At 40.6% G+C, this 24,084-nt stretch overlaps 1 protein-coding gene across 3 annotated transcripts in view; it reads right to left on the bottom strand.

Moving 5' to 3' along the window:
* The window catches only part of ELAPOR2 (endosome-lysosome associated apoptosis and autophagy regulator family member 2), a 214,682-nt gene that overhangs the window by 113,074 nt on the left and 77,524 nt on the right, over nucleotides 1-24,084 (bottom strand). For 2 of the 3 annotated variants that reach the window (XR_006820540.1, XM_046021104.1), the window contains exon 2: nucleotides 15,073-15,193. The gene's annotated coding sequence lies outside the window, so the exon portion shown is untranslated. Of the gene's footprint in view, nucleotides 1-15,072; nucleotides 15,194-24,084 lie in introns of those variants that run through there. The other variant, XM_046021105.1, reaches the window with a different exon arrangement.

Genomic DNA, 24,084 nt, shown 5'->3' with positions numbered 1-24,084 from the left:
TATCCCAAGATATTTCATCCTCTCTCCCCCTGCGGTGCTCCTCTTTCTCCAGAAATGCTAACTGACCCACCTGTCCTATTTGCCAAACTCCTGTTTCTAACTCCAAAATGGCCGTCTTTATAAGACCTCCCCGCCCCCACCGGGCAATCAGCTGGTCCATTGTGTCTCCTCTGTGCTCCTAGGATACTCTTCTCATAGCACCGGCATTAAAGTGTGTGTGCTCTCACACACACAGACACACGAGGTGATGTACGTATGTATCAGCTGATGTGAGATTTTGAGCTTCCAGAAAACAAGGATCATTATTTTTGGATTCCTAACTCTATCTGGCAAATACGAAGTCCAAATAAAAGGTTGATCCAGGGAGTGGGAACAAAATATAATGGGGTAATTGGAGGGTAGTGTTTCTCATGCAATAGCCAAATCAGTACCTCCACTTTTTCAACATTCACGACTCCAACCTAGTAGTCATTTCTGCAACCCACATCTTATTACTGATTTCAAGCTCTGGGCTAATTCTGGAACCAACTATAACCAGAGACAGCAGGCATGGACATTGTGAAGAACAGTTGACAGAGTTACAGAAAAAAAGATAGCTCTGCTAAGTTATTAGTCATTCAACAAATGCAAATCTATGGCCCCCAAGAGGGGGCCCTATGTTCCAAGTGCTCTTAGCAACTCAAATACAGCAAAGGGCTTTCTAGTCATTTAATCAGGATATTAAAGAAACAAGAACAAAATAAAACCTCCAATTATTCGATAAAGAAAAACAAGTCTTCCAGCAGAGAATGAAGGAGCAAAGCCTTACATTTAGATACATTCTTCTTTTATAACACATTTCAAAACTTAGCCAGAAAAACAAACAAGTTAATTTTGAAAAACTAAAGAATTAGAGCTTAATCCCACAGCTGTCTACTTATTTATCCAGTGAAAAGTTGTAATTTTTTTCTTCAGAAAAGCTTACGATGCTGTACAAGGAAATTTGAACTCTCAAATCAACATCCCACAATTAGTAAAACATTAGAAAATAAGAAAAGTTTAAGTGAAAAATAGTGCATGCTGGCTACAAGGTCAAAACTGTCCTGGGACCACATTGTACCACTCTTCTTGTGACCTTAAGTGAGTCACTTCATCTGTCTGGGGTCCTCAGCTTCTCTCTCTGGAAAATGAGATAATCATCACAATACTCTTTTATATGGCTATATTAATTAAATAAAATACAGTATAAAGTGCTTAGCACAGTGCCTGGCATTTAATAAACATTCGCTACATGCTATTATTGTCACTACCAGAACTACCAGCAGAGAAACACAGTAATGGGAAAAAATTTATTTCACTTTTACTGTTTATGGGGCTTCTAGAAAACTGATAAATACTAAAATAAACCAAGCACCAACATTACATTAAATCAAGGGGCAGCAAACTCCAGCTCACAAGCCGAATCCAGCTTGCTTGTTCTTGTAAATAAAGTTTTATGGAAACACAGTCACAAGCATTCATTTACATATTATCTATGGTTGCTTTTGTACCACAATGGCAGAGCCGAATAGCTGTAGCAGAGACTATACCACCTGCTGAGCTGAAATTATTTACTTTCTGATAACATAATCTTTGAAGATAGTTTAGCCTAGTGTCCTAAATTGTACTTTTAATTCATAAGGAGTAATATTTTGTTAAGTTGTTATAAGGGACTCTAGAAGGTAAGAAGATTGTGTTTTGTTATTTCAGAATGTTCACGGCCCTGTTAAAATCACTGAGAAGAGCCTCAACGCTTTCAGAGGTGTTTACTTCTCTAAGACCAGAAGGAAAGCTGAAAGAAAGTGGACAGTGAATGTTTTAAGTATTTATTACACAATCAATTCTTTTTATTCATGGTAAAATCCTAGGTTAGGCTCCTATGAGACTGGTCAGCAACAGATCAATACATAACCTTGCCTTATGTGTGTTTCAGTTGGAAAACATCTTATTTTATATATATATAGTTGATTCGTTAACATTGAACGTAAGGCCAACAGCACTATAACTCATCCTTGAACTAAGTTTATTTAACCCACGTATTTTCTCCACAAGGCACATCACAGCCTTCTTGCACTTAACAGCACCTCACCACACTTGGGGGCCATTTTAGACAGCAAAATCACCAATAAAAGCATAACAATGCAGAAAAAAAAGTGGCATTAAATAAATTGTGAAGAGGATACTTGTTGACACCATGAGAAATAAGGCAGAATGTGGCTTGTCTGAACTCGACTGAGACCAGGTGATCAGGTGACTTAAATTTTTAATTTTTAAATTTAAAAATTTTAAGTTTTTAAGTCAGCAAATGACTGTGGAAGTATTATTTGCACTGCTGTGGGGGGAGTCATGAAAAAATTTTATAAAGTAGGTAAATTTACAAATGTGGAATCCGTTCATAATTGGGAGTGACATGTTTATAACATACCTGTGAAGGAGGAAGATATGTCCATTTACGAAATGAGGACAGTGAGGCATGGTATATTTAAATAACCCAATTAGGAGGGTGCCCGTTAACAAGTGGCCAAACTAATATTCAAATTTAGGTCTGTTTCCAAAGCAGGTGCCCCAAGAAAATTCAACTTAGGCAATTAGTATAATAAAAGCAAAAACTCAAGCAATTTCAAATGAACTCATCATTGTATTTGACATCATTTTCTATTTCCTGCCTTGAACTGTCGGACAATATTCATTATTGTGCATATTGTGCAATAACCACTCCCCGCCCTCAGATACCTTGTGGAATTTTTAATATATCACTCCTAAAACACACATTCATGAAGTATTTTAGCAAGATGCTAACTTCCCTAAATCTTGATATCCCAGTCCATGAAAGGAAGACAGTAATAACATCTTGATTAATTGCTGTGAAATTCTCGAAGAATCTTGAAGAATTGCTGTGAGATTCAATCAGCTATTCTACTTGAAGCATTCAGCAGTGTCCCTGACATAAAGCACTCAATATATGTTAGCAGTAATTATTAATAACGCAATTCAGGAGTCTGGGACAATAGGAATTCTGCCAGTAGCCTGATGATTTGACATCGCCAAAGAATAATTATGTGTTCAAAGATAGTCCAATGAGTATACGGCCTTTAATGATACAGGGGAACAAAAGAGTCTAAACCTTTTTGTATTTTAATCATTTGCTACTCCTCAGTCTTTTTTCCTACCCTGGAAGCCAGCTCTCCAGCCACATGTCAAAGGAAGAGAAGAGCCACACGTTCCTATAAAACATAATTTACTCCATGAAATGATGTCAGCATAGAACTGCCCACCTCTTTAGGCAGTCACCAATGATGACCAGTTTTCCCATTTCTAGTATCTCCCATCTTAGCTGCATTCACTTTCTACTTCAGCACTGCTTTCTTGGCCTCTGATTTTTAGTTGGCTTATAAAAGTTTCTACAATCTTAGGTACAACATTCTTTTCATTCAGATTTTTTTAGAGTATAACAGGATCTTTTCAACAAAAGCAGGATGATAGTTGTAAGTTGTTGTTGATGACAGTTGTTGTTTTAAGTGTTGTACATGTCACTTGACTAGGTTTCAGTTAAACAACTAATCATTTCTAAAATAAATACAATTTTTCTTCAACAGTCTCAAAATTCTAGAATATCTGAATTGAAGTTAAGCAGACCCCAAAGTTCTGCCGTAAGAACAGAAAAAACCTGATTTGCATAAGGTCACACACCATGTAACAGTGGGTTTAGTCTGGGATTTCACAATATTCACCCTAAGTACCCAGAGAAAGAGTGACATTAAAAATCCATCCTCTAAAAGTCTAAATTGTAACAAAGAGGTCATGCGCTAAACTCAGTGTTCTTGTCCTCAGCTTTATGCCTCTGTTCTGACCTCAATTTCTGCTACTGCGAATCTGTAAAGGTTGAAATATGCAGGTGTGAAGAATCAGATATGGAAAAAAAGCATTTATAGTCATCTGTCACCAACTAGCAAAAGGCTGCCGCAATTTACTTAACCCTCTGTGCCTTCATTCGTTCACATTCCAATGAGAATACCACTTCACTTCCTCCCTCACAGGACAGCTGTGGTCCCATGAGACACTGGAAACTACTCTGACAGTGAAAAGCGACATGAAAATTCAAAGCATCATTATTATCAGGCAACCACCCAGTACAATGGACTAAATAATAGCTACTGAATGAATCATTTCTATGCTGATTATCATCTATGACAATAAAGAATATCTATATAATCCTCTCACCACAAGGGTCTTTTAAATTTGCTTTTTCTTCCTCCAAAGACCTCATGCTTTGCAAGATAATAACCATCAATTACATTTATCCACAATTAATCCATTTTTCTACTTAAGATTGCTCACTACTGGAATTTGTTTTCTAAATAGTAAACAGCAATAATAAGTAATAATAAAAGACTTTTCAATTATTTAAAAAAATTTTTTTTAAGTAGGATCCATGCTGGGCCCAAACTCATGATCCTGAGATCATGAACTGAGCCAAAATCAAGAGTTCAATGCTTAACCAACTGAGCAGCCCAGGCGCCCCAAGACTTTTCAATTTTTAATGAGATGCTGATTAATTAGGAAATGGATACAATGTCATTTCAGGTTAAGTATCTGGGAATCACTCTATATTACAGGAAGTCATCCAACAAGTACTTCTTGAGTACCTAGTATTTGGTTGGCAATTGCTAGACACTAAGGGTATTTTGGAAACAATCCCTATTCAGATGGAGTTTCTATTCTAATCTAGTCTAGACTTATCTTCCTCAAAATAGATTCAAAATTTATATTCACTAAGCTAAATTCACTGTGAAGTCTATCTTATCTGTTAAGTTAATAGCTAAGTAAAAAATAAGTATATTCATTTATGGGAAATAATTAAATCAGTTCCAGAAATAAGACAAGCAAGTATGTCACTTTTTCTTCAGTTGTTTAGTTTCATTTAAATTAGATCAATAGAATAAGTTTAAAGAGTAAGTTTATAGCTGTAGATACTGTTCTTCTTGACTAGACCACAAGGCTACTCTTTTTTTTTTTTTTCAAGATTTTATTTATTTATTTGACAGACAGAGATCACAAGTAGGCAGAGAGGCAGGCAGAGAGAGAGAAGGAAGCACGCTCCCCGCGGAGCAGAGAGCCTGATGTGGGGCTCGATCCCAGGACCCCAGGATCATGACCTAAGCCAAAGCTAGAGGCTTAACCCACTGAGCCACCCAGGCGCCCCTCACAAGGCTACTCTTGCAACCATTATTATTCACTGCCATTGAGGGCAGAACAAACAGGGACAATAATGCATAGTTCATGACTCTCAATGATAAATTTTACCTTCATTAATCATTCAGCCTATCAATTATCATTATCATATCATTAAAACTTCAACTGGCTGCCAGGTTTATTATTATACTGCTCACCGAAAACAAAAGAAAGTAGAAAATGGCATCTATGAGAAATCAAACATGATACTGAGCCTGGCAAATCTCAGCTCTTGTTTTTCCTCTCTCACTGCGAGTGATGAAGAGAACATGACCTTTGTAAGTTCTTACTTGTGAAATTCTTAAAAAAGAAAAAAAAACTATTTTTATATCTCACTTTACAAAAATGAAAGGGAGACATATGAACAAGTACATTAACACAAACCAGGTCTGACTCATGTTCTCTAATTCCCTGTTCTTTGAAAAGAGTATTTAGTGAAAGCACAGCCTCTACATCTCTGAAAATGAATTCTCACCCCTAACGTCCTTTCCAGCGAATGGGTCCTCACACAGCCCTGTCAGGTAGGACCAAATGACTGTCCCTGTGCTTCTTCAAGGGGACTGATGGGCTAGATTATCCATCCTCCTCCCTTCCCCCAAAAAACCCACAAACTGTTGTCCAGAAAAATGATCCATGAAACTGGAGAGATAACAACCCTAATTAAATTAGTTTCCAACTTTTGATGAGAGAGCTAACTAAGGCAGTTTTCTTCTTTTAAGAAAAAAAAAACACAAAAAAAAACCAAATGGATTTCATCGTGGCTTCCTGACCTAAGTGTTTGATGGAGGAGAAGACAATTTCAGTCCACTGGGCACAAGATGACATAAGTTTTACAGAAAAAAAATATAATCGAGACCGTCAGGGGAAGGAAAGAGTTCAGAGTACTTGATGAGGTTACCAAAGGGGACAGAACAATGCATTCGTGAAATCAGTTTTCTCAACTTCCAATTATGTCCTAACAATTTGATATTATCATCCCGAACTTTTCCTCTTTCTTAGAAGGTGTCGGTAACCCTCTACTTCCAAATAAGCTTGCTGCCCTTGATTCTGCAGTTTTGAGGGCTGAGTTCTCTCATCTCCTAATAAAACATGTTTTTCAGAGAATCTTCCTCAACCATAGCTCCCACCAAACACCACAACTAATAAGCCTGATTGTTGAGCTGTTTTTTCCATAATCCTCTTCCCTCCGACCTTACACCTGTCACTGGTGTGTTGCTAAACCCATTAACTTCAAGACCCCTCCCCACACCTGGAACTTGGAGCATCAACATCCCACACAAAGCCTACTGAGGACAAAATGTTCCTGTCCTTTTTGCATACAGAATGAATTTTCACAAATCTGATCAGAGCTCGGTGTTTCACCTATAGCAAACAGCAAAGTCAGTCTCCAATTTAGGACACCCCAGGTATCTAATCCACACAAATTCCATGGTTCTGGAGCTTTCTGAAGAGCCTTGAGAGAGTTACAGCTTTATCTTTTGGGATGAATGAAAAAAGGACTCTATTCTAAATTAAGAATTTCTTTAGTTGAAGAAAGTATCAATTTTTTTCCTAAAACACATTGAATACTGAAAGTGTACTATATGTATTAAACACCAACAAGACTCTAGGCACAGGGGGGAAAAACACCAACTTCTCGTTGTATATCAGGCTATAAATGCAAATGTGCTCTAAATTCTGAATGTTATTCTTTTACCTTTCAGAGATATATATACAATTAAGAGTGAAATCTACAGCCAGATCATTAATCCTTTAAAAAGACCCAGAAAGCAGTATATCTGAGGATTTTTACATGCTATTTTTTAAAAAATCACTTGGTTATCCAGATCTTAACTTACATCACATTTCATCAGGAGATAAATGTTAAGGGAACATGGATGCCACAAGAAGGGGGACGAACGCTTGTTCAGTATGTGCTATCGTATATTCTCAAGAGTCAGGACACCACAGAAGTTACGAACATGAACCCAGGAGCTGGACTGCCTGGGTTCAAATCCCCATTCTGCCAAGTACCTACTTCCCAAGGTTTTGGTGATGCCTGATTAATTTGAGTCAATACATGTAAAGCAATTATAATTGTGCCTGGCATGTAGCAAATAATGATGGGCTATTACTGCTTCCCATTACTATTATTAAGTTGTATTATAATTACGATTCCTGGCACTATAGGTGATATGTATCACCTCGTTTCACTCCCTCAGACATCCATGAATAGCTGTCTCCAGGTCAAAGTCCTGACACACAGGAGCCTGTGAGATTTGCCAGAAACTCTGTCCCCTCTAATAATCTCCCCGACAGCCAACCACGTGGCTCTCACGAGGCACCCAAGGAGACCCACTGCTGCCCCCAGTCTGCACCTCTGCCCATGCTTCCAGTGCCTCAAATGCTACTTCACAGCCCTGAAGTCTAGAACTTCTTTCAGGATTTGCTTCAGAGATCCTCAGAGAATTGACATATATGGCCCATTAAATATGGTGTTTATTGACTCAGTCCTCAGTAAGGATTTTTGACATGAACAATTTTTCAGTAACAATTCTTTCTCAGTAACAATTTTTCATATGAACCTGCCAAGGCTTAGATAATTTTCCAAGGTTACTCAGCTGGTAACAGATGACTCTGAACTTCAAACTTACATCTGCTTCACCGTGAGCCCTTTTCCTGTGAGCGGAAGTCATCCATCTCTCCTTGGTAAGATCACCTCTGGTATTTCTATCTTTCATTTACTCTGCCCCTATACTATAAGTAACTTATTTACTTATCTGCTCTCTTATTAGATTGAAAGGTCATGGAAGACAGCAATCTTTTTAAGTTTATTTTTGGATCCCAATTGTCAAGAATATAGGAAACGATAAATGTTTGTTCAGTGAACGAATTAAAGCTCAATAAATAGCTGTAAACTAAATATTTTGCCCAAGACATACAAGTGGTTGCAGAGCTGGGATTTAATCTCAGGCGTATAGCACACCTGACCGTCATCACCCATGGGAGGTCTTTAACTAGACACCAGTACAGTGAGACTGCAAATGAACCTTGCAGAGCAAAGAAATTACATGAAATTAGTTAAACCTGGTATAAGTGATACCATATAAAAATTTTCTAAATTGGGGGCACCTGCGTGGCTCAGTCACTTAAGCCTCTAACTCTTGGTTTCAGCTCAGGTCATGATCTCAAGTTCCTGAAATTGACCCTATGTCAGGTTCTGTGCTCAGTGCATGGAGTCCACTTGTCTCTTTTCCTCTGTGCCTCCCCCGACTCTCTCTCTTCAATAAATAAATAAAATCTTTTTTTAAAAATTACTAAATTAGGCAGGCATGTGTGTTTATACCTGTGTTTTCCAGAAATTGTATCTGCAGAAATTAGCCTGGGGGGTCCACTACACATTAGATAAAAGAGGCCTGAAATCAACGAATCTTGGCTAACTGTGAGTAAAACAGGATGCCCTTAACACACAGGAAATGTTCTGTAGATGTATATTAGGTTTCTCAGAGACTTTAAGATGAAAATCTTCACTGCATCTCTCTGTGAGGGGATTCGCCACTTTCCAAACTTTCTTGTATATCACCACAGAAAACTCTGAAACACTTTTTCCATGAAGTATTTCCACGATGTATTTCTTGGGGTCAGTGTTCCATGGAACAGACTCACGGCACGCTATGTGACCGGCACTTAGCACCAAGTACTCAGGGCGCCCATGTGCACTTGCTCCTGTCCCGGTAACAATTTTTCACAAACAAAAACAGACTAGGAGTTGAATCCTGGGGAAACGCCTATACTAGCAAGAGCTATGATGCCAAGGATTGGATTTCTCTATCTCCCACTTATAAAGCTAAAACCAACTCTCTCTCCCTGAGAATCCTTCCTCTTCCTTCATTTCTCAACTGAAATAAATATCTACTGACCCAAACCGTCATAAGTAACTCTGCTTCTGGATATGTAACAATATAGATGTGAGAGAAATCAAGAAACAGGAAAAAAAAAAACAACTTACATTCAAGTTTTTTCCTACTCTGTACCTTAGCACTTTTCGATCCAAGAAAACCAAATATTAGAACTTTATATAAATATGAAAGTAGAAGAAAAAAAATGCCCACAAGATTATAACCAATTTGATGACAACCTATCAAAAGGAATCACAGCTATCTGAAATAGTCATCCTCAATTAGAAAAGTGTGTTATGGTTATACTCAAAGTTACACAATGACTTATATTTGAGGGAGTAAGTGATAGAAGATAACTCCCAAGAGGAAAAGATATCCCATTGTGTTCACTTCCCCCCTCAGGGCTCTAGATTTGTCTAAAAGAATGTAAAGAAACAGGGGCGCCTGGGTGGCTCAGTGGGTTAAGCCGCTGCCTTCAGCTCGGGCCATGATCTCAGGATCCTGGGATCAAGTCCCACATCGGGCTCTCTGCTCGGCGGAGAGCCTGCTTCCCTTCCTCTCTCTCTGCCTGCCTCTCTTGTGATTTCTGTCAAATAAATAGGTAAAATCTTAAAAAAAAAAAAAAAAAGAATGTAAAGAAACAGGTAGAGGAATGCTCACCCTACTCTCATTGGCCAGGTTTTCTCTTTCCTCCTTTTTAAAAAAATTTTTATCTATCTATTTATTTATTTATGAGAGAGAGACAGACAGACAGAAAGTGGGGGAGGCGCAGGGGGAGAAGGACAAGCAGACCCCATGCACTGGATCAGAGCCCAATGTGGGGCCTGATCCCATGACCCTGAGATTGTGACCTGAGCTGAACTCATCAGTGAGATGCTTAAGAGACTGAGCCACCCAGGTACACCCTGATTCTTATTTCTAAGGTTTGATTTGATTCTAAACAAAATGGCCTTTTCTCCAGGGAGATAGCGATAGAGACAAAGGAGGAGAGAGGGACAGAGTGGGAAGGAAGGAAGGAAGGAAGGAAGAGAGGAGGGATAAGAGAGAAGGTATCTCCACCTAGGGAAGCATTCCAAAAGACTTGTTTTTGATGATCTAAGAAGGTCAAGGAGACCCCAGAGGGTCAAGGGAAGATTTTAGGGAAATGACCCAACATTGGAGAAAAGCAGATTAGGGATAGGGGTTATATCTCCTTGTTCTGGGGAAAGACAAGGACTGTTGTAGTTCAGAAATGGTATGCTATCTGCAAGCAGTCTCTGAGTGATGCCAAGACCTCACACGATGGTGATACCCACAAACACAAGACACTTGGCACCAGGGCTTTGGAGAAGGAGCAATGTTCTCTGGAGCTAAGCCTGTAATTACCAGACAGAGGGCTGAATATGAGACATCTCAGTGGCCTGCCCTTAGAGCAGTACTACCTAAGAGACTAAGGAGCTTTCCACAGCAGAGGGGACAGGAGAACCATGGGGACCAGTGTCAGTTAATTACCAGAGGCCTCTCCATCCCGTTTCCTGAGCCCTATAAGCTTCCTGCTCACAACCCACCCAGGGTTCTAACACAACACGAACTCTATTAACTTCACTTAGAGAAGCCTTGCAGCAGATTTTATATGATGTTTTAAAAATAACAATTACAGGTGTGCCTGGGTGGCTCAGTGGGTTAAGCCTCTGCCTTCGGCTCAGGTCATGGTCTCGGGGTCCTGGAATCAAGCCCCACATCAGGCTCTCTGCTCAGCAGAGAGCCTGCTTCCCCACTCTCTCTGCCTGCCTCTCTGTCTACTTGTGATCCCTATCCATCAAATAAATAAATAAAATCTTAAAAAAATAAAATAAAATAAACGATTATATAATATACCTTGCCCATCAATTTTCTTTTTTTTTTTTATATTCTCTACCTTAATAGGTCTTTTTTTTTCCCTTTTTATTTATTTTTTCAGCGTAACAGTATTCATTCTTTTTGCACAACACCCAGTGCTCCATGCAAAACGTGCCCTCCCCATCACCCACCACCTGTTCCCCCAACCTCCCACCCCTGACCCTTCAAAACCCTCAGGTTGTTTTTCAGAGTCCATAGTCTCTTATGGTTCGCCTCCCCTCCCCAATGTCCATAGCCCGCTCCCCCTCCCCCAATCCCACCTCCCCCCAGCAACCCCCAGTTTGTTTTGTGAGATTAAGAGTCATTTATGGTTTGTCTCCCTCCCAATCCCATCTTGTTTCATTTATTCTTCTCCTATCCCCCTACCCCCCCATGTTGCTTCTCCATGTCCTCATATCAGGGAGATCATATGATAGTTGTCTTTCTCCGATTGACTTATTTCACTAAGCATGATACGCTCTAGTTCCATCCACGTCGTCGCAAATGGCAAGATTTCATTTCTTTTGATGGCTGCATAGTATTCCATTGTGTATATATACCACATCTTCTTGATCCATTCATCTGTTGATGGACATCTAGGTTCTTTCCATAGTCTGGCTATTGTAGACATTGCTGCTATAAACATTCGGGTACACGTGCCCCTTCGGATCACTATGTTTGTATCTTTAGGGTAAATACCCAGTAGTGCAATTGCTGGGTCATAGGGTAGTTCTATTTTCAACATTTTGAGGAACCTCCTTGCTGTTTTCCAGAGTGGTTGGACCAGCTTGCATTCCCACCAACAGTGGAGGAGGGTTCCCCTTTCTCCACATCCTCTCCAGCATCTGTCATTTCCTGACTTGTTAATTTTAGCCATTCTGACTGGTGTGAGGTGAGATCTCATTGTGGTTTTGATTTGTATTTCCCTGATGCCGAGTGACGTGGAGCACCCAAAGAACAAACAATCCAATCAAGAAATGGGCAGAGGACATGAACAGACATTTCTGCAAAGAAGACATCCAGATGGCCAATTTTCTGAAAAATTTACAGCTGCTACTTCAACATTCCTATAAGCCTTTTCCTAAGGAAAGCCCTATACTGCTTCCTTTTGATAAGAAAGGAAAATTCTCCCCAATTACATTCTGAAAAATCTATAGCAATTTCAACTAAGGCCAAACTCCGGGTCTGACTTCATTTAGAAACACTGAGATATGTGGGAATTAAGTCCGACACAATCCTTGCCCTAAATATTCCTCACTCGTTTGAAGCTGCCATACACCATAGTTTTATTTTGTCTTTGTGACCCAACTGCTGGGCCATATCGTTATGGCATAACTACTAAGTCTAGCACCTAGGGGCATCATCACTTGCCATCCAAGTTCCTGGCATCATTCAGGCATGGTTTGCAAGAAGCATGCCATTCCTGAACCAGGATGTCTTTACCCTTCTTTGTCCCTGAAGCACAAGAGTGTCTACAGTCTTCTCCTGAATACGTCCACCAATAGCACTTTACGTCTCCTACGTGGGGCCCTGCAAGGCCTGCCATCCAGAAGTGGCAGTCTAAATCAGTGAGTAAGAGACAGGCACTGGAATCAGACATGTCTGGATTTGAACCCCAGATCTGCCACATCCTGGCTCCATGACCTGTGGTAAGGTACTTCCGATATCTATCTGAGAGGATTATTGTAAGGATACAATGGGACTAAGCACAGTGTTCAGTGCATGAGAAATGATAGCTGTTATTAGCAATAGAAAATCTGAACCACTGAGCAAATACTCAGTTATTACCATAACTGCCTTCTGCAATACTTCAATGGCTAGGACTTGGTAAACACCATGTTTAATGCTATGAGTTAACTGAGCTTCTAAATTACTTAGATATGTGATGCTTTTTGTGCATTGTAGAATAATTCATATTTGTTTGCCTTTACCATACAAAAAGAAGTCACATTTTAGAGGCCAGACCAACAGTTTCTAGAGCAGACATAATCATATTACACGGAAATCATTGAAAATTCAGATGTCAGACAAAACACCAACATAAAAATTGTCCCCAGCCATCACATAAGTATTGCCATTTATAAAGTCAGTATCATTTTTAACATAAGTAGTATCATTTTTAAAGTAATAACTTAGAGTCTTGATGACTAGTCAATTTTTTAGAAAAGCTCTAACTGGAATATCAGATTCATGACATTATCTGTGGAAGACCGTAGTAAACAATCTGCAAAAAAAAAAAAAAATATGTCCCTGGTCATCCTCAAACAGAAATAATTGTTATTTAAGCATCAATTCTATGATAAATATTTGAACCTTTGGCCGATAAATGTAATCAGTGGTATGCTAATAAATGTTTAGCAACTAGCTCTCAGTGCAAGAGGCATGTGATTTGTAGTGTTTGCCAATTTCCATGGTGTCAAATACTCCCCCCAGGCCCATTTCCAACTAATAATCAGCTTTCAAAAGCCAATGTTGGCCAGCACAACCCCTGCATAAGGAGTAGGGTTTATAATGGTTAAGTAGTCCACTCCTGCCCCCAGGGTTGTTTACAAGGGAACCAAGGTATTACCCCACAAGTAAAAAGTAAATAGAGATTTTTTTTTAAAAACGCACGGATTTTCTAGGAAAGTAACTGAAGCATTTTATAACACGCTAACTCCATAGGTATTTTTAAGAGTGTTTCCATCTCCCGCACAAATCCTCCCTTACTGAGAGCTGATGCACTTTCTGCACAGGTGGCTGGGAACACCCCAGGTCGTATCATCTTATTCTAATTGGACCCCACTATCCTCTTGAGTCTTGCTGGACTGAACCCTTAACCTGGCTTCAAGGATCCCAGGTTCTCTCTCTATTCATGTAGTATCATTTACTAAAAATAATGGTTTTCTCCACTAATTTTCCCCATGAGACAACTTCTGACTTCCTGTCTCCCTTTTTTCAGTAAACCCACCACCTCTGCTACTACTCCTCTCACTGGTGAGACACACTCTATGAATGAGAAGGAATTAATTACCATTTAATAATTTGCTTATCTATCTTCTCTTTTATTTGGAAACTGTCAAAGTAAGATTTTAGGAAGACCATTTGAGAAATAGCAGGAAACCCAAAATAATCTCTCTTTGTCTTACTTTCAGCTTTGAACTCCAATCTGCCCCAAGACTACATCACTGCAGGAACCTGTAACTTACCGAATGAAAGGATTTTAAAAAGTGGAGTTTATAAATGAAGACAAATGTAATAACCCATTTCTCTATTCACTCACAATGTCGCTCTCCCAACCTGTTTATCGCTCAGACAAGCTCCTGGTTGCAATATTCATCAATTCTACCATCTCTCTGTAGGTTACACTAAAAAGATAAATTGCACGATCTCTTAGGCTTAAAAAAAGAAATCCATTGCTAAATGGTGGAGTTCTGTGCATGGGTGTTGGTGATGACAGCACAATAATGCGAAAGCACTTCATGTTGCTGAACTCTGCCCTTAAAAAGGGCTGAGATCGTACATTTTATGTTATATGTATTTTCCCAAAACTTTTGAAAACTTTCTTAAAATGTAAAGAAAAAAATCCATTAAAGAGAGATTCTGCCACTCTGCCCTCCAGAGTTTCAACTGAGACGGTAAACCCGATTTTAAACGGACTTTTTAGGGCACCTGGGTGGCTCAGTGGGTTAAGCCGCTGCCTTGGGCTCAGGTCATGATCTCAGGGTTCGGGGATCGAGCCCTGCATTAGGCTCTCTGCTCAGCAGGGAGCCTGCTTCCCTCTTCCCCCTTCTGCTTGCCTCTCTGCCCACATGTGATCTCTGCCTGTGAAATAAATAAATAAAATCTTTAAAAAAATAAAAATTTTTAAAAATGGATTTTTTAAATAAATAAATAAATAAACATAGCACCCTCTAATTCCACCTGTGTCTCATTACAGACTCCAGGCATAAGGGCGCCAAGAGTTAAGAAGAAGCTCCTGCGCTACTAGACACCAATGCTCTATGTTCCTTTTCCCCAAAGTCTCTTATATTCATTTTCATTCACTTCTTGGGCTGAAGGGATGCTGTTTAGTGAGGGAAGGAACGGTGCCAACGTCAAAACGTACTGCATTCTTTGCCTCTCACGGGGTCAGGCAGGCCCGAGCAGTCGGCTGCGGGGTTCGGGATGGCCACTCTCCACCTGGAGCCGCTGCTGTCACACTCCGTGTATTCAAAGTGGTAGTCATTCTGCAAACAACCACAGAAACAAGCTGTTATTCGAGCCGGTTTTCATGGGACAACTGTGCTTTTCCATCAGCCCTGGCCTGTGTGCAAGCCCGACTCCAAACTGTCCTCTGCTTGGCTCTCATTCTTACCCTCTTCCATTCACACCAAGCAGGGCTTTGTGCTTTGTTTTGTTTTGTTTTCTCGAAAACTTTCAGGCCAGGCAGTGAGTAGGCACTGAGGATAGGATGAGGGGACGGTCAATGCGCTCAGGCTGTGACCAGTGGCCTTTGGTCTCACCTCCCCAAAAAGGCTACACTTCCCTCTTCCTCTTGCAGACGTTTTAAGCTCCAAATAATTGATAGATAGGATTCTAAGAGCTAAATAATCCTCAGAAACTGAATGCCATCACTGTCCCCAGTTTTTCAAAGAAAGAACTATTCTCACTGACCTAATTCTCACTCTGTTTAAAAGTTAACAGCAGGTATAATAATTAATCACCCAAACACTAGTAAAGAACGAGCACTTTTTTAAGCACCTTTCCCAAGCTCCGGACACATCCACCACAGCAGGCTGCCATCAATCACTGACTATAAAAGAGACATTTATTACAAGTGCCGAATTAAGATCAACCCACTTATCTCTAGCTTCTGGATGCTTTGAAATTTTCACAGTGACCTCCCCTGGTCTGAGCACATTACATGTGTGAGATGCTTGAACCGAGGGCGAACAAGGACACAACACCAACAGAGCGTTTTAAGAATGAAAGAAATTCTAAATCTTCCTCAAATATTTTCAATCCAATATCTTATTTATTCAGTTTAATATTCTAGATGTTCCTGTCTGGATTCATCCACTCTATTTTTGCCTCCCTTGCTGGATCAGTGACCGAAAGGGAGCAGAAATATCAAGTCATATCAACATCGGGAAATCAAGCGCGTAAGGTGAGAAGGTATGGATGTGTGTGCGTGTGTGTGCACATGTACACGTGAGTCCTTGCACATGCATACACATGGAAACATCAGCAGTTAAGAAATGAGTTCTGAAATCAGAAAGGTGTGCGTTTGAATTCACACCCCATTACACCAAATATAATTTATGTGATGCTGGGCAAGCCACTTAACCTCTCAAAGCATCCAATTTTCATTAGGAAAATGAAAATAATAATATTTCTGGGGCGACTGGGTGGGTGACTCAGTTGTTAAGCGTCTGCCTTCAGCTCAGGTCGTGATCCCAGGGCCCTGGAATCGAGCCCCCTGTCGGACTCCCTGTTCTGCGGAAACATGCTTCTCCCACTCCCACTCCCCCTGCTTGTGTTCCCTCTCTCATTGTTTCTCTCTCTCTGTGTCAAATAAATAAGTAAAATCTTAAAAAAATATATATATATCTCCTACCTTGTATGGTTGTGGAAAGTAAGTAAGATAACACATGTAAAATGTTAGACACGTTAGACACACTGCGTTAGCACTTGACAAATGGTTGAATTATTATCCTTACTAAGGACAGTTAGGGTAGGGAGGATGACACCGAGAAAGGAGTTAATGGTGATGTGGTAAGGCACAAACCATCTGAGTCTCTGTTTCTTCTGCTTCAATTTCTGCATATACATAAGATAAAATGAGAAGGGGTCTTAAGTTAGAGAAGGTGGAATTATCAGGCTGGAAGCAAAGGTATTATGCTGCATTTAGACACTTCCCCAGAAATAAAATTTAGTATACCCTCTAGGCAATCATCTATGAATATTATTTTTTCCATTCAAACTTTTAACCAAGCTTGACAACAGGAAATTCGAGATTAAGTTGACAGGATCCTGGATTTCAAATATGTCTTACTGTCCATTAAGGGCAAATCTACATACCTAAAAAAAAAAAAAAAGTCAATAAAACAGTCAAATAGGAAAGACTTTCTAGAGGGAAAGATGTAAGGCGAGAGAAAAGAAGGAAGAAAGGAAAGCAATAAAAGTTCACTACATTTAACTACACACAAATGTTAAACACAAAAGTCTTCACATAGTAAAAGGTCAACAACAGAACAAACTGGTGAAGAAACAAAAATACAGCAAAGATAATTAACAAACCTGGGTTTCTAGAAACAAGCCCAGAAGAGAACAAATAACTACTTGAAATATGATCAAAGTACAGAAGCGATTCATTAAAGATCAATAAACTTTAAAAATTTGGGCTGCCTGGGTGGCTCAGTGAGTTAAATCCTCTGCCTTCAGCTCAGGTTATGATCCCAGGGTCCTGGGATTGAGCCTCAAATCGCATAGGCTTTCTGCTCAGCAGGGAGCCTGCTTCCTCCTCTCTCTCTGTCTGCCTCTCTGCCTACTTGTGATCTCTGTCTGTCAAATAAATAAATAAAATCTTAAAAAAAAAAAAAAACTTAAAAAAGTTAAACTTCACCAAAGATATACAAACTATTTTCATCAGGTAGACATACCATTTTAAAATGATGTTTAAAAGTTGTCTGAGGTTACGGGGCAGTAAAAGGACACTCGTGGGCCTCTAATGAGAGAGTTAAGTGGTATAAGCTTTCTGGAGAGAAAGAGATCTGTAAGTATCAAAAGCTTTAAAGTATTCAAAAAAACTTGAACCCAAAATCTCTCTGATATCATCGAATTCCAAGGGGGAACAATATTTAATATGGTCACTGATTTCTGTGCAAAACTGCTCGTCATAGCTTTGATATAGCTAGAAGGAATATAATTAATAGGTCAACATGATATTTACCTGGTATTTTCCCCATACACCTATTTCATTAACCACTTGTTAACAACTATACGGTTCAGGAAGGACCATGAATAACATTACCATGTTCCACTGACCCTCCAGTCGGGTAAGTGATTTAGCCAGGGACAGCCAGCTAGCATGCAGCATAGCTGAGAGCCCAAGTCAAGCCTTGTGTTTTTTCTTAACCAGTGTTCTCAGCTTATGTAATGCCATTCTGCTTCAAAGAGGTTACTGTTTTAAAATAGAGGGAGTAGTAGAAGTTTCTAATATAAAAGCCAGATGGTTACACAGTCTATCAGTCATCTTAAGGATGGCTCATGTTCAAACAGAATGCAAGAGTACACAGAGAAGCAGAGAACCTACGATTCCCCCCATGTCTGTGTTAGTTTTCCACAGCTGCTGCAACAAGTCACCACACAGCCACTTATGACAGCCCCCATTTACCCGTCCGCAGTTCTGGAGGCAAGAAGTCCAACATCAGTATCACTGGGCCAAAATCAAAGCTGTCAGCCTCCCTCCAGAGACTCCATGGGAGAACCCGCCCCTTGCCTCTTCCCATTTCTGGTGGCTGCTAGCGTTCATTGGCATATGGGAGCATCACTCCAGTCTCCACCCCTGTGGTCACACTACCTTCTCCTCTTCTGTCTCATCTCCCTCTGCTTCATGCTTATAAGTACACTTGTGATTACATTTAGGATCCTCTCAAATAATAAAGATTAATTTCCCCATCTTCACTTTTTCACATCTTCAAAGTCCTTTTCTCCATAAAAGACAATTCATGGGTTCTAGAGATGAGGACACATGTATCTCTTCTTGGGTGGGGGAGAGGCGTTACTCAGCCTCCTGCAGTCCACCCTCTGGTGCCAAAGATGCATGTCTCTCTCACATGCCGAATGCCTTCACCATATCCCAACATCAGCTCAAGTCTCAGCCCATTACAGCCCATTACTCCAAGTCCAAAACCTCATCTGTATCTCATCAGCTCAAAAATCCCAAATGTGCTCCTCTACATCAGGTATATGGAGCCATCCTGGCTATGATCCACACTGGGGCAAAATTCCTCTCTATCGGGGGCCTGTGTCACCTGCTTCCAAAATACAAGGGTTTCGGACCTTAACCACAGTTACAGATATTCCTCTTCCAAAAGGGATAAACTAGAAGGGAGGAAGGCCAGGAATAAGTCGACAGTCCTAAGTAATTTCAAAATCCATCAGGGCAGACTGCATTGGGTTTCAAAGCCGAGAAATAATCCCCTGTAGTTTCCAGCTCCAACGTGGGGCGCAGGGTTCCACCCTCAGAGTCATTCTTGGGCTTGGTTTTTTGTTTTCGGAAAAGTAGAACATGTTTGCAGCTGAGCAGTTTTAGTAGGCTATTTCTTGCCTGTGAATTTTGGGATTCCAACAGCCTTCCTCCATTTCATCCACCTCTGTCCTTTTCAGATCAGGTCGGCAGTATTTCTGCTCATGTTCTCAAAAACCTTGTGATCTCCTGTGCATGTCACAGGATTCATGCCATTAGATCGAGGAGCCACCACAGATCTTTCCTGAACAGTCCCATCCCTATTCCTGGTTTCTGCTATGGTGGTTAAAGAGACCCATGAGTCAGGCACCTAGTTTCTGTAACACTAGCAAAAGGATTTCCTTTCCAGTGAGTGTGTCTCACTCTTTGGCTTCTTTCTCTCCACAGCGTAGTTTTCCAACTGTGTGTGGGTCTCCTAATTTTTTTTTAAGATTTTTTATTTATTTATTTGACAGAGAGAGAGATCACAAGTAGGCAGAGAGGCAGGCAGAGAAGGGGGGAGGGATGCAGGCTCCCTGCTGAGCAGAGAGCCGGATGCAGGGCTCGATGCAGGGCTCGATCCCAGGACCCTGAGTCATGACCTGAGCCGAAGGCAGAGGCTTAACCCACTGAGCCACCCAGGCGCCCCGTCGGTCTCCTAATTTTACCACCTTTTGCAATCTGGACAAGATGAGAAGTTCCCAAATCATCAAGTCTGGTTTCCTTTTTGTAAGAAAATTTTCCTTCAATTTACCTGTTTCCTCTCATGTTTTACTATAGGCAGCAAGAAGAAACCAGGCCCTCCCTTCAATACATAAATCTGCTCTGGAAATAACCAAGACCATCCCTTGTAAGGACACATCCATAGAACAAAATTCCGCTCCCTTTACTGCTAACTGCATAACAGGCATTGTCTTTCCTCCAATTTCCAAAGGCATACGCCTCACCTTCTTCTCAGTCCTAACTGGTAGCACCTTTACTATTTCTACCGTCATTATGCTTATGACAGCTTACTTTTTCTCTGAGACAATCTCAGCTTTTTCCACTGTGCTTCTCACTGAGTCCTCGCTGGCAAAATCTGATATCCCTGTCTCGGCCAACAGTCTGTTCCAGGCAATCCAGGCTATCCCTATCATGTGCCTTCAAACTCTTCCAATTTCGGTTCCTTACCCAATTCTAAAGCCATCTGCACATTTTTAGGAACATGTTCCAGCAGCTCCCCACTAGCCACTACCAGACTCTATATTGGTTTTCTTACAGCTGCTGGAATGGATGACCACAAAGTCAGCAGCTTGACACAGAGATGCCATCTCACAATTCTATCTTCAAGTATCACAGATGAGCCAGGCCAGGCTCTCTCTGAAGATTCCAGGGAAGAATCCATTCCTTGCCTTTTCCAGCATCCAGTGGCCACCAGCACCGGCTGGCTTGTGACTACATCACTGCAGTCTCTGCCTCTGTGGACACGTGGCCTCCTTTCTCCTCCCGCTGTGACTGCATTTAGGGCCCACCCAGATAATCTTCCATCTCAAGATTCTTTGTTTTTTTAAGATTTTATTTATTTATTTGACAGAGAGAGAGATCACAAGTAGAGAGTGAGTCAGGCAGAAGGAGAGGGGGGAAGTAGGCTCCCTGCTGAGCAGAGAGCCCGATGCGGGGCTCGATCCCAGGACCCTGAGACCATGACCTGAACCGAACGCAGAGGCTTAACCCACTGAGCAATCCAGGCGCCAGCATCTCAAGATTCTTATTCACCTCCAAAGGTAACTTTCACAGGTTCCAAGGATTAGGACTTGGGCAGGAGACCATTCTTCAGCCTATCACAATCCCCCATTATAGAAAAGCCTCGATCAGCCACGCACTTACATAAGGACGCTCTTGTTTCTCTTCTTCCCAGTTATTTGTATTAGGAAGTCTTTCCTATTTTCATATCCCACTGAGAAGTTCCTGGCCCTCATATGTAAAATGCAGGTAATTTGTTATCATCCTTGCAAAGTAATGATGCTGAGAAGTCTGACATGAATTTCAAATGAAGACCCCAGAATAAATAGGAAGCTCAGAAAGCGCTCTTTGACTACTGGACCATTGCCTCTGTGTCATCCAATTTGCCAGCTCGGGGATGAGAACAGCAATAAGAACAGGTCAAAGGCATATTGTATTCTCTAGCTGTAATGGTAGATGTCATGTGCCAATTAGTTTTCCCAAAATTCTTTATCCTCCCTGCCTCCTCCAGATTACTGACCTCTAAAGGGCCACAACTACTCCTATGTTACAAAACTCTTAGGACTGCAGCAGGAAGCTTTAACTGTGTTTATTTATAATTTAAAAATACTGAAATGCAGACCTGTTTCATGGAGAGGGCAGCACTCAGGGTCGGGAATTTAGATTGTAGCCCAAGCTAGATGGGTTTTAAATTATTTAATAGGCTATTTCATCTGAGCTGGTAACAAAGCATTTTTTTTTTAAATCTGTTTCTGAAAGCGACCTTAGATCCATAGCAAAGATGTAAGAAATACTGTGATATAGTAAAATCACTAAAGATACAATATCTGCTCCTCAAATATTTTGAGTGGCATTCAAGGTACTGATTTACAGCCAACCCCCAAAACTCTAGCCATAGACTCACCTAACCATTGATCACTTAAATTGATCTCTTGGAAAGAAGAATTTCCCAGATGTTAAAGAGCAATTAAAAAGGTAAAATTTGGGGCACCTGGGTGGCTCAGTGTTTAAAGCCTCTGCCTTTGGCTCAGGTCATGATCTCAGGGTCCTGGGGTGGAGCCTCACGTCGGGCTCTCTGCTGAGCAGGGAGCCTGCTTCCCCCTCTCTCTCTCTCTCTCTCTGCCTGTCTCTCTTGTGATCTTTGTCTGTCAAATAAATAAATAAAATCTTTAAAAAAAAAGGTAATTTTTTTCTTATAAAATATGGAATTAATACCCATCAAAGATTTTATTTATCATTAATCAGCAAATCAATCAGTAACATGTTATAACCAGTTCAAAGGAGAATTCAAAGAACACACAGAAGTGGGCAATCTGGAAAGTGAAATGAACTAAGAGATGCTGAGGGGTAGATGTATGGAGGGTAATTGGTTAATTGCATTCAGAGGATAAAACACACTTTCATTTCCATGGACAGGAGTCGTTTCCTACAACTCAACAATGCTGTAAAATAGTTCAAAGACAAAGGTATGGGCTGCCACAGGAACTGATCTTTCCACGAAGGGCACCACGCAGGACACCTGGTCATCTTTTCTGCCTATTTCAACACGATTCACAAGTTTTTCTGGCATATTGTGGGGGTAGAATTCCTGACAGTTTTCCTTCTATTTCAGGCTCTAGGTAGTTTATCACCAAACAGACTGACATGAGCCAGCGTGCACTCGAAGAGCAACACAATACCAACTCACAAGCCATCCTCCTCGAGTCATGAACTGGAGGAAGTAGCTGGTCTTACTCCACTCAAAAGATGGCGGCTATTTAAACAGGTCTGCCAATCCCAGAATGCTGGGGCATAGAGACACGGCCCCAAATAACAAAGCGATGGGATCCTTTGAAAATTTTACAGTGTAAATATGTGGGAACCAGGAGACAACCCAAAAAAGACATAGAACATGGAATTACTCCTGATCACCAGACACTTAAGGAAAGATTATCCCCCTAGATATCATGGTACATTCCACCCCCCCCACACACACACATGATCTCTTCCCATAGAAGCCTTGGCCTTTGGGCTTCCATGTTCAGCTCTGTATCACCCAATTTTAGAAGTCAGTTTAGCCACAGTACCCCCTCCCCTTACCCTCCATGGCTCCTCTTAGTAATTTTCCATCCACTGAACCCCCCCCCACCCTGCTCCTTGCCTAAAAACCCCACTGATCCATGCTATATTCAGAATTGAGCCCAGTTCTATATTAAGGTCTCTGTACTCCTATTTCAACAGTTTCTGAATAAAATCTGTTTTTACTACTTGAACTGCTGACCAGTTCTGCTTTTTCTCTGACACCCCCAAACACAAAAATAATTTATGGTACATAAGCTTCATTCACTCACATAAAACCTGGGATACCGTCTCCCAATTATGATGACAATTGTTACAATCTAACTACACGGAGGCTAGACAATGCTTCAAATAACTCTCACATATAAAAATAATATGCATACATACATATATATCTTGACAAACACATGTTTTTATAAAACATTAACATATGTAATGATTTGTGTCTGTATCAACAGATACCATTTTTATACATGAACATTAACATTTCATTCTTTACTACATGGTACTTAATTATTAATAAGTACCATGACCTAAGTGCTACGGGGAAGATTGAAAATAATTAAAACACATAGTCCTTGTCCTCAATAAGCTTCTGATTTTGTTGGAGTGGACAGGACACACACATATACACATACCCTGTCATTCTATAAAAGAGCATATACATGAAGGGCTCTGAAGTGGAACAGAACATCACAGGTCAGTGTTCAAGTAAAAACTCCATCTGGTGAACATTACCAGATCCCTTAACTCTCCCAATAAGTGCAATGTTGTAGCACTTCTCAATCAACACATCACGGCCAAGTTTTCCCTAAGCCTTCCAGCAGATACCTATTTCCTGGCACTCAAATGGCTTGCCAATTGGGGCCATGTTTTCTGGAAAAATAAGGTAGAATGTGCATGATCATATACTGATTAAAGGGTCAGACCAAATATCTGTGAGCTGAAACCACCAGAAAAGGCTTTGAGGAGAAATCCCAGAAAGATAACAGGGTTTGTAAGTCTTTGAGGGTCCCCGATCCTTTCTAATAAATTAGCCGGTGTGACAGGGTGTGACAAACAGCGAGATGAGGCCCAAAGGTAATACGCTGGAAGGTATGCAGTGAAATACAGCAGCCTAAGGACAGA

This window comes from Meles meles, chromosome 10, assembly GCF_922984935.1.
Source record: "Meles meles chromosome 10, mMelMel3.1 paternal haplotype, whole genome shotgun sequence".
NCBI lineage: Eukaryota > Metazoa > Chordata > Mammalia > Carnivora > Mustelidae > Meles > Meles meles.
This window is presented reverse-complemented; position numbering and strand designations above follow the sequence as displayed.